Below are 12,409 nucleotides of genomic sequence, written 5' to 3'. Positions count from 1 at the left end.
TTTTGCTCCCACTTCATTTTGTGAGCTTAACTTGTCTGGAACTTATTGGGGGTGGTGTGGTGTATTAAGAGTGTGATGTTTAAACTGCTTGCAATAGTGTAATGTTATACAACTGAAGAGTGAAATAAATGTACATTCTTTTACTTGAAAACATTGAGTCAGTGTTTGCCTGAATCATAGTAATTACTGTCCTTTGTGTAACCATGTGATACTGCTCACTTACTCTTGAGATAAGTCTGGCTGCTCAGCCATCCCTACCACTTTAACTGTGTAGTACGGGCTTGTATCAAAGGTGAATTTGTACTGTCACTTGTAGTCCTAATTGTGTGTTGTGTTCCCAAAGGGTACTGCATATAATTCTGCCTAACAGTGCCTTCCCCTTGTCTGTTACCTCCTCTTCCCAAGGTGGTGTGTGTTTGTGTGATGACGAGGCTGTGACTTGAAAGGAAACTAATGAGCTAACTGGCCCTTTCAAATGAAGCCCCACTTCCCCCAACCGCCCCCTACAGGTGTTGTAATACCTGTGTACTGCACTCTGTCTTGTGGCTGAAGATGAATATGTGGTAACTCCTTCAGCCAGTTGTATGGGCACTGGCTGAACCAAACGTAGTCCAGCTACTTTGGGCTATTCAGAGGCTCCCATGAATATCAGGTCTGTCTTGGCAATTAGTACCTGGCACATGCGGCGCAACGGGGATACAGTGTGGTGATTGGCTCATTTGCGAGCCATACCACACGGTATTCTTTTTTACGCCATGTGTGCCGGGTTTTCTGTTCCCGGCGAAGGGCGTGGCAGCCCCTCAGCCAATGAGGAAGCTCGAAACAGGGAAATCCCCGCTCCGAGCCTCCCCATGGCTGGAGGCTTCCCTCGTCCCCCGCCGGGGACTCTGGTAAGATTTCTTTTGTTTTTTTGTTTCCCCTTTCCTCCTCCCTCCTCGCACCCCACCCCACCCCACTTACCTTTTATACCGCAGTCTCTGGCGGGGGACGATGGAAACCTCCAGCCGTGTGAAGACTCAGGCGGGGCCATCCCCGCTCCAAGCCTCCACACGGCTGGAGGCTTCCATCCTCCCCCTCCGGAGACCGCAGTACTTTTTTTTTCTTTTTTCTTTCCCCATCCCACTTACCTTCTTTTTTTCTTCTTTTCTCAGGAGCGGACGCGCTAGGAACAGAGTGTTCCCAGTGCACCCGCTCCCGATGGCCGCCATGGAAAGGGAAAACAGACTACGTTTTCCCTTTCCTGGTGGCCATTTTTTTAAAAATGTTTGTTCCGAAATGTTTCGAAACAGAAAAAAAAGCAATTAGTACCCCGGTCTAACGGGCCGGGATACTAATGGCAATAAGCCCCTCAACTGCGGGCCAATACCGCCCAAGGTAATGCCCCCGGGGCCACGTTAAGGCCCTTGCTGTGCTCAGGCCTGTAACTACGGCCCTGGGGGCATTACCTGGGGCGGTATTGGCCCGCAGTCTCGTGGCTTATTGCCACAATATACCTGTCTTCTTTAACATGTCCTTGCTGTGTCCGTATCGTTATGAGTTCTTGCTGGTGGTCTGTAATGGATGCTTTACTTTCACTTTGTTGTTTGCTACTTTTGCAGGGTTCTGAATGTAAAACGTTTAAGAAGGGAGGGATGGCAGTGTCTGACAGGTAAGTAGCAACACATGTCATTCTGCATAGGCGGTGGCCAGTAGCTGTGAACACTGTGGTACAACCAATGGCCCCTGTTGTCCCGAAACCTGCCTCTATACTTGCAGCTATCTCCTCGGACACCACATTCCTTACGGATATTAACCTTTGTAGTGCTTTTTTCACCATTCCGCTACATTAAGTGACCTATTTTCTGTTCTCGTTTACTTCCCAATTGACTCAGTTGAGCTGGTGTCAGCTACTTATGGGATTCAGACATGCCCCAACCATATTTGTTAAGATATTGTATCCAACTAGGCTACCAGGGTCTAGACATGTCCTGTATTCAACTGATTGTCCAGTTGCCCCCACAACAAACAAAGAAGCAACTTTGCAGTTTCCTGGGGATCAGCAGGTACTGCTTAAATTGAGTCCCTGAGTATACCATTATCACCCAGCTCCTGCAGAAGGCCACCAAGGGGGCACCCCAGATCATCTTCTTTGGGCTGGCCCTCAGTTAAGAAGCTTTAAAACTCTTGCGACTAATTTATGCTCAGCTCCTGGATTAGGTCTACCTGATTACAAGAAAGGCATTGTTTTATAGCACCATAAGAAACACGGCATTGCCTCGAATGTCCGATTCCAAGAGCATGGAGGCACACCATGAGATTGAGCATATTTAATTCTGGTCTGGACCCTGTGGCTGCTGTTTTACTAGCATGCCTCCAGAGTGCTGCAGCAACTGTGCTGCAGGCCCGAAATCCATATAACAATGCTTGTCTCACGTTCGGCATGTCTTGTTAGCTACTTTCCGCAAACAGCACCTCTCCAAACAGTGTCATTTCAGGTATTACCCAATGAGAGTTTCATTCTAGAACATGCATACCCTGTTAATCTGGCCTCCCTATTACCTGAACCATCATCTCACCAGGATGGACATGACTGCTTGGAGATCTTAACTTTTAACAACCATGAGGACAGATCTCACTGACACACCACTCCATGAGGGAGACCATGTTCGTGGATGTGTCCTCTTTGTGGTTGCCCTCAGATGGGTCATTATAATCTGCTTTTTGCGATTGTTAAATATAATGTAAAAAGTGTTATATTTGTAGTTTTAGAGTCATCATTGTTGCAGCGTGTGGTATCTGCTCAGATTACCGGAACTTGTATCTGTTACTGGAGCTTGTGCCATGTATGCCTGACCCCCAGTCACTATTTACGCTGATGGCTATTATGTTGGGGCTTTCTGGCAGGAACAGAGATTCCTCACATCCACGGGCACAACCTTCAATAACTCAGATCATGTAGCAGTGTTGCTCCATGCTCTCATAGTACCCTCCCAAATTGACATTTTAAAGTGAAAAGGACATACAAAGGGATGAGATCTAGTGACAAGGGGAAATGTGGTAGCATATGATGTAGCAAGAGCTATATAGCATTAAAAGAACATGTCCAGGAAGCCATATTAGTGGTTAAGCAGGAGGTAAACAAATACAAGGAATTTAACAACATGGCATATAAGGTTATCCATTTTCAGAAACTGGCAAGTAAATCTTAGAAATAGAGGTGGTCAAAATCAGATAGTATTCAGGACAAAGAAGCAATCTGAAGGCAGATTGGGATGCCAGTGGCCCCCAATGGAGCATACTGGCATTTAGCAAGCACAGAATTAGCATTGTCAATCTTGGGGCAAATGCAATGAAAGCCCATGTGAAAGGCGGGGGGTGGTATGCACCAGGCATAGGTACAGCACAACCCAGGCAATCTGGTTATGGTACCATCAACAGCACATTCACCTCCCATGGGGTCTTTCAGGCCCTTTAATTCGACTTCATTGGAATGCCCAGGACAGGCAGTTTCACTTACGCGTTGGTGATGGTGGATGTATTTAGTGGATGGTTGGAAGCCCACCCCAAGAGCCAAAGATGACATCAACGTGGTCGCTACGAAATAGTTGCCGGAGTTCATTCCCAAATGGGCTATTCCAGCCTCTATTGAGTCTCCAGTCTCATCACTTTGCTAATGAACTGATTAAAGCTGTGTGAAGCACTGAATATTAATCACCATTTGAACATCTCATATAGACCCCAATCAAGTAGACATGTTAAATGCAAAAATGGAGAGCTCAAACAAAAATTCTTCAAAGTATGCACCCACACATAGCTTTCCTGGGTGGGTGCCTTACCACTTGCACTCTGGTACATGAGAGCCAGCACTGATCACACTACTGGATTAATGCAGTATGATATTGTGTTGGACATACCTGTTAGGATTCCTGGGGATCTGCCCCTGGCAAAGTCTCCATCTCTTCCCCATACAGATGATGTGATGATTTTGTACTTTAACTATTGTATTAATGTCTTCTTTCTGTTTGTGCCCTCCCTGACTTACACATGTAAAATGAATAAAACAGACAGTCCCTGGACAGGGAATAAGGCACAAATGAGCAGGCTGCGAGAGTTCAAGGAAAAGTTTATCTAGATCTCTGAGAACGCTCTGACCACATCAAGGTTACAACACATTATATAAGCACATTGACATATCTAACATATGATGCTACGTTGGACCCGGATTGGTCAGCCAGGGTGGTGTCTTAGGTGTGGGCATCATCTCTTCCTCTGGGTTGGTTGCTTGGTTGGCGGGAGGATTGACGTCAGACATTTGTGCTCCGGATGTGTGAAGGTCAGGTTGCTGTGAAACACGGTGGTCACTGTCTAAGCTAAGAAAATGCATTCCATATAATGCATGCACTAAATAATGGTTGATCAAAAAGACACTCAGTAGTTTATCATGTCACTATACAAATCACACAGGTATCTATATCATCTATAACATTTGGGTTATACAGGTCACAGGTTTACGGGTCTTGACCACTATAATACTCTCATTGAACTGTGGTGTTAGTCTCACAAGAATCTCAGGTATGTGGCATTTGTTAGTAATAGGCACGATATACTGCAGCAGGGGTCTAATGTTAGTTGGGGGTCTGTTGGGTGGGCTTCATAGCATGGTCAGCGGTCTGGCACATGAAAGGAATATCTTGCAGGGACACAGGGTTAGAATGGCAATAGGTTTCAACTGGCGAGGGTAGGAGGGCAAGGACACTTTTGTGGAGATGGACGAGCTATGTGCTTAGCTGATGTTGGTTCACATGCAGGACAGTGATCTCAGAGGAAAAGAGATGTGTTACATTTATTATTTGTTGCAAGCATCTCCGGCTTCAGCATGAGAATGGAGCTGCAGAGTTTTCCAGTCAGAGTGGGAACGAGGGTGGGGGCCATGTGCTCCGAGCTGCTGCGGCGGGGAGAGGGAGAGAGGCATTTTGTACTATCGCAGTGAGGCCTGGTTACCAAGGTGGAGTCGAAATGGGGTACAATAAATGGATGCCCCGTGTCCTGCACAGTGGTCCCATCTACGCGAATGTAACCCAAAGTTAACATTGCATGAGGGCGAGGGGCATACCCACCACTGGAGGCACTTGGTCCGAGTTTTGTACTGAGAAGTGATGGCAGGGAGGGGCCCATTGGCCCCTCGCTCCCACACATTCCCCCCTTTCGTTACATCTAAAGTAACAAATATTTTTATTTTGTATTCTTTTCATTCTCCCTTTCGGTAGTACTCAGCCTCCGCCATAGCCTCGTCCCACGTGGGGGTGCCTTTTATTGGCATCCACGCTCTGCATACACTTCTTAAGTTATTTCCTCTTCTGGCATATTCATCTGGTGTACACATTAAGTAAATTCCTCCATCCCCATCTAGATCCACCCATACTTCTTGGTACCACTGCAACTCCCTTGGTTCTTTTATCGTTGTATTATGCAAATTATCAACTATATCCCCATATTGTCTGTAAATTGCTGTCAGCCTGTATTGTGGTGTAGTGTACTCCCCTGTATGTATTTGTGCATCTATCATGGTAGCTACCCTTGTCGGTCGGCCCTTTGTTACCATCATCATAGCTGAGGTTGGCATACTTTTCTCACAACACCGGAGTCCCAGTTGACACACACAGAAGAACAGGAGCACAAAGACGATGATGGGGACCAGTATTTTGATTGCCACATTTACCCATGATGGTATCCAACTGAACAGATTGTCGAACCACATGCTTTCTTCTGTGCCTCCTTCTGTTCTCATCCTCTCTCCTAGTTAGTGTACTGCTGTTATCGTATGTGAGAGTGTCCCGTTATCAGCATCTTCAGTTGGCACGACTGTGCAACACGCCCCCCCAATTATTCAGCAAACACCACCGTCCATCGCCGTGAGGAGATCTAGGACATATCTGTTTTGCATTGTCATTAGGCGAAGTGCACAGAGCTCTATTTTTATCACATTGAACACTTCTTCAGTGTCGTTAGCCAGTTGGATGAGCTCCCAGCGCACTATCTGCAACCATTTGGCGTTTGTTCGTGCTTGCAGTCCCGGGACAAGGAGTGAGACGAAAAATGTCTCTGCTGATGAAAAGAGCTTGTATTTCTGCGGGATCTCAGCAAGGAGCTTCGATGATTCGGATGAGATGTAATTGGAGGATCTTTTACTTTGTGTCAATCTTCTCTTTAGTTCATATTCTGACAATAGTTCATACACTGGAGCTTCTGTTATCATTAGTTGGGGTGCTGTCGATGGTTCATCCGATTGCCCTGCTGCCGATATGCCAGCCGATTGCCCTGCTCTCCTTTGGATATGGCTCTCTGGTATTACCATCAGGGCTGTGTGGAGGGTGGCTAGAGCACAAGTTCCTTTCCACGATGCGGGGAGGTGCAGGTAGGCTTGTTTGCCGCAAATCCAGTACATATCCATTAGTGCAGCGGTGCCTTTCTTCATGTCAGTTATGATTACCGTCTTGTTACATTTCCTTGTCTCCCCCATGTTCACTCTTTCTTCCCCATGGAAACACAGTTCATGTGGCACTTCTTTCTGTATTTCGATAGGTTTTTCTAATACTGTGGCCCACGTTAGCTTTGTGACAAGTTACGACCAGATGGGGCCACATACCTCCTTTATCCATTGGAAAGTGCCATTGGATAGGCCTCGAAGTGCTTCTGCTTTGCATTCTATAGTTTCTTCGTGCCACTTATTTTCTGCATATCGCGTCCCCCTTGATGACAAGAAATGGTTCCTTAAGGCAAATTACTCCTTGGCGTCTGCTTGTGCATGTTCTCTCATTCTCCAGTTCTCCTTCAGCCAGTTGTATGGGCACTGGCTGAACCAAACGTAGTCCAGCTACTTTGGGCTATTCAGAGGCTCCCATGAATATCAGGTCTGTCTTGGCAATTAGTACCTGGCACACGCGGCGCAACGGGGATACAGTGTGGTGATTGGCTCATTTGCGAGCCATACCACACGGTATTCTCTTTTACGCCATGTGTGCCGGGTTTTCTGTTCCCGGCGAGGGGCGTGGCAGCCCCTCGGCCAATGAGGAAGCTCGAAACAGGGAAATCCCCGCTCCGAGCCTCCCCATGGCTGGAGGCTTCCCTCGTCCCCCGCCGGGGACTCTGGTAAGATTTCTTTTGTTTTTTTGTTTCCCCTTTCCTCCTCCCTCCTCGCACCCTACCCCACCCCACTTACCTTTTATACCGCAGTCTCTGGCGGGGGACGATGGAAACCTCCAGCCGTGTGAAGACTCAGGCGGGGCCATCCCCGCTCCAAGCCTCCACACCGCTGGAGGCTTCCATCCTCCCCCTCCGGAGACCGCAGTACTTTTTTTTCTTTTTTCTTTCCCCATCCCACTTACCTTCTTTTTTTCTTCTTTTCTCAGGAGCGGACGCGCTAGGGGCAGAGTGTTCCCAGTGCACCCGCTCCCGATGGCCGCCATGGAAAGGGAAAACAGACTATGTTTTCCCTTTCCTGGCGGCCATTTTTTTAAAAATGTTTGTTCCGAAATGTTTCGAAACAGAAAAAAAAGCAATTAGTACCCCGGTCTAACGGGCCGGGATACTAATGGCAATAAGCCCCTCAACTGCGGGCCAATACCGCCCAAGGTAATGCCCCCGGGGCCACGTTAAGGCCCTTGCTGTGCTCAGGCCTGTAACTACGGCCCTGGGGGCATTACCTGGGGCGGTATTGGCCCGCAGTCTCGTGGCTTATTGCCACAATATACCTGTCTTCTTTAACTTGTCCTTGCTGTGTCCGTATCGTTATGAGTTCTTGCTGGTGGTCTGTAATGGATGCTTTACTTTCGCTTTGTTGTTTGCTACTTTTGCAGGGTTCTGAATGTAAAACGTTTAAGAAGGGAGGGATGGCAGTGTCTGACAGGTAAGTAGCAACACATGTCATTCTGCATAGGCGGTGGCCAGTAGCTGTGAACACTGTGGTACAACCAATGGCCCCTGTTGTCCCGAAACCTGCCTCTATACTTGCAGCTATCTCCTCGGACACCACATTCTTTACGGATATTAACCTTTGTAGTGCTTTTTTCACCATTCCGCTACATTAAGTGACCTATTTTCTGTTCTCGTTTACTTCCCAATTGACTCAGTTGAGCTGGTGTCAGCTACTTATGGGATTCAGACATGCCCCAACCATATTTGTTAAGATATTGTATCCAACTAGGCTACCAGGGTCTAGACATGTCCTGTATTCAACTGATTGTCCAGTTGCCCCCACAACAAACAAAGAAGCAACTTTGCAGTTTCCTGGGGATCAGCAGGTACTGCTTAAATTGAGTCCCTGAGTATACCATTATCACCCAGCTCCTGCAGAAGGCCACCAAGGGGGCACCCCAGATCATCTTCTTTGGGCTGGCCCTCAGTTAAGAAGCTTTAAAACTCTTGCGACTAATTTATGCTCAGCTCCTGGATTAGGTCTACCTGATTACAAGAAAGGCATTGTTTTATAGCACCATAAGAAATACGGCATTGCCTCGAATGTCCGATTCCAAGAGCATGGAGGCACACCATGAGATTGAGCATATTTAATTCTGGTCTGGACCCTGTGGCTGCTGTTTTACTAGCATGCATCCAGGGTGCTGCAGCAACTGTGCTGCAGGCCCGAAATCCATATAACAATGCTTGTCTCACGTTCGGCATGTCTTGTTAGCTACTTTCCGCAAACAGCACCTCTCCAAACAGTGTCATTTCAGGGATTACCCAATGAGAGTTTCATTCTAGAACATGCATACCCTGTTAATCTGGCCTCCCTATTACCTGAACCATCATCTCACCAGGATGGACATGACTGCTTGGAGATCTTAACTTTTAACAACAATGAGGACAGATCTCACTGACACACCACTCCATGAGGGAGACCATGTTCGTGGATGTGTCCTCTTTGTGGTTGCCCTCAGATGGGTCATTATAATCTGCTTTTTGCGATTGTTAAATATAATGTAAAAAGTGTTATATTTGTAGTTTTAGAGTCATCATTGTTGCAGCGTGTGGTATCTGCTCAGATTACCGGGACTTGTATCTGTTACTGGAGCTTATGCCATGTATGCCTGACCCCCAGTCACTATTTACGCTGATGGCTATTATGTTGGGGCTTTCTGGCAGGAACAGAGATTCCTCACATCCACGGGCACAACCTTCAATAACTCAGATCATGTAGCAGTGTTGCTCCATTCTCTCATAGTACCCTCCCAAATTGACATTTTAAAGTGAAAAGGACATACAAAGGGATAAGATCTAGTGACAAGGGGAAATGTGGTAGCATATGATGTAGCAAGAGCTATATAGCATTAAAAGAACATGTCCAGGAAGCCATATTAGTGGTTAAGCAGGAGGTAAACAAATACAAGGAATTTAATAACATGGCATATAAGGTTATCCATTTTCAGAAACTGGCAAGTAAATCTTAGAAATAGAGGTGGTCAAAATCAGATAGTATTCAGGACAAAGAAGCAATCTGAAGGCAGATTGGGATGCCAGTGGCCCCCAATGGAGCATACTGGCATTTAGCAAGCACAGAATTAGCATTGTCAACCTTGGGGCAAATGCAATGAAAGCCCATGTGAAAGGGGGGGTGGTATGCACCAGGCATAGGTACAGCACAACCCAGGCAATCTGGTTATGGTACCATCAACAGCACATTCACCTCCCATGGGGTCTTTCAGGCCCTTTAATTCGACTTCATTGGAATGCCCAGGACAGGCAGTTTCACTTACGCGTTGGTGATGGTGGATGTATTTAGTGGATGGTTGGAAGCCCACCCCAAGTGCCAAAGATGAAATCAACGTGGTCGCTACGAAATAGTTGCCGGAGTTCATTCCCAAATGGGCTATTCCAGCCTCTATTGAGTCTCCAGTCTCATCACTTTGCTAATGAACTGATTAAAGCTGTGTGAAGCACTGAATATTAATCACCATTTGAACATCTCATATAGACCCCAATCAAGTAGACATGTTAAATGCAAAAATGGAGAGCTCAAACAAAAATTCTTCAAAGTATGCACCCACACATAGCTTTCCTGGGTGGGTGCCTTACCACTTGCACTCTGGTACATGAGAGCCAGCACTGATCACACTACTGGATTAATGCAGTATGATATTGTGTTGGACATACCTGTTAGGATTCCTGGGGATCTGCCCCTGGCAAAGTCTCCATCTCTTCCCCATACAGATGATGTGATGATTTTGTACTTTAACTATTGTATTAATGTCTTCTTTCTGTTTGTGCCCTCCCTGACTTACACATGTAAAATGAATAAAACAGACAGTCCCTGGACAGGGAATAAGGCACAAATGAGCAGGCTGCGAGAGTTCAAGGAAAAGTTTATCTAGATCTCTGAGAACGCTCTGACCACATCAAGGTTACAACACATTATATAAGCACATTGACATATCTAACATATGATGCTACGTTGGACCCGGATTGGTCAGCCAGGGTGGTGTCTTAGGTGTGGGCATTATCTCTTCCTCCGGGTCGGTTGCTTGGTTGGCGGGAGGATTGACGTCAGACATTTGTGCTCCGGATGTGTGAAGGTCAGGTTGCTGTGAAACACGGTGGTCACTGTCTAAGCTAAGAAAATGCATTCCATATAATGCATGCACTAAATAATGGTTGATCAAAAAGACACTCAGTAGTTTATCATGTCACTATACAAATCACACAGGTATCTATATCATCTATAACATTTGGGTTATACAGGTCACAGGTTTACGGGTCTTGACCACTACAATACTCTCATTGAACTGTGGTGTTAGTCTCACAAGAATCTCAGGTATGTGGCATTTGTTAGTAATAGGCACGATATACTGCAGCAGGGGTCTAATGTTAGTTGGGGGTCTGTTGGGTGGGCTTCATAGCATGGTCAGCGGTCTGGCACATGAAAGGAATATCTTGCAGGGACACAGGGTTAGAATGGCAATAGGTTTCAACTGGCGAGGGTAGGAGGGCAAGGACACTTTTGTGGAGATGGACGAGCTATGTGCTTAGCTGATGTTGGTTCACATGCAGGACAGTGATCTCAGAGGAAAAGAGATGTGTTACATTTATTATTTGTTGCAAGCATCTCCGGCTTCAGCATGAGAATGGAGCTGCAGAGTTTTCCAGTCAGAGTGGGAACGAGGGTGGGGGCCATGTGCTCCGAGCTGCTGCGGCGGGGAGAGGGAGAGAGGCATTTTGTACTATCGCAGTGAGGCCTGGTTACCAAGATGGAGTCGAAATGGGGTACAATAAATGGATGCCCCGTGTCCTGCACAGTGGTCCCATCTACGCGAATGTAACCCAAAGTTAACATTGCATGAGGGCGAGGGGCATACCCACCACTGGAGGCACTTGGTCCGAGTTTTGTACTGAGAAGTGATGGCAGGGAGGGGCCCATCGGCCCCTCGCTCCCACACATTCCCCCCTTTCGTTACATCTAAAGTAACAAATATTTTTATTTTGTATTCTTTTCATTCTCCCTTTCGGTAGTACTCAGCCTCCGCCATAGCCTCGTCCCACGTGGGGGTGCCTTTTATTGGCATCCACGCTCTGCATACACTTCTTAAGTTATTTCCTCTTCTGGCATATTCGTCTGGTGTACACATTAAGTAAATTCCTCCATCCCCATCTAGATCCACCCATACTTCTTGGTACCACTGCAACTCCCTTGGTTCTTTTATCGTTGTATTATGCAAATTATCAACTATATCACCATATTGTCTGTAAATTGCTGTCAGCCTGTATTGTGGTGTAGTGTACTCCCCTGTATGTATTTGTGCATCTATCATGGTAGCTACCCTTGTCGGTCGGCCCTTTGTTACCATCATCATAGCTGAGGTTGGCATACTTTTCTCACAACACCGGAGTCCCGACACACACAGAAGAACAGGAGCACAAAGACGATGATGGGGACCAGTATTTTGATTGCCACATTTACCCATGATGGTATCCAACTGAACAGATTGTCGAACCACATGCTTTCTTCTGTGCCTCCTTCTGTTCTCATCCTCTCTCCTAGTTAGTGTACTGCTGTTATCGTATGTGAGAGTGTCCCGTTATCAGCATCTTCAGTTGGCACGACTGTGCAACACGCCCCCCCCAATTATTCAGCAAACACCACCGTCCATCGCCGTGAGGAGATCTAGGACATATCTGTTTTGCATTGTCATTAGGCGAAGTGCGCAGAGCTCTATTTTTATCACATTGAACACTTCTTCAGTGTCGTTAGCCAGTTGGATGAGCTCCCAGCGCACTATCTGCAACCATTTGGCGTTTGTTCGTGCTTGCAGTCCCGGGACAAGGAGTGAGACGAAAAATGTCTCTGCTGATGAAAAGAGCTTGTATTTCTGCGGGATCTCAGCAAGGAGCTTCGATGATTCGGATGAGATGTAATTGGAGGATCTTTTACTTTGTGTCA

This window comes from Ambystoma mexicanum, chromosome 6q (genome assembly GCF_040938575.1).
Source record: "Ambystoma mexicanum isolate Mex_15411 chromosome 6q, UKY_AmexF1_1, whole genome shotgun sequence".
NCBI lineage: Eukaryota > Metazoa > Chordata > Amphibia > Caudata > Ambystomatidae > Ambystoma > Ambystoma mexicanum.
The sequence above is the reverse complement of the archived record's forward strand: the minus strand, read 5'-3'. Positions refer to the sequence as shown.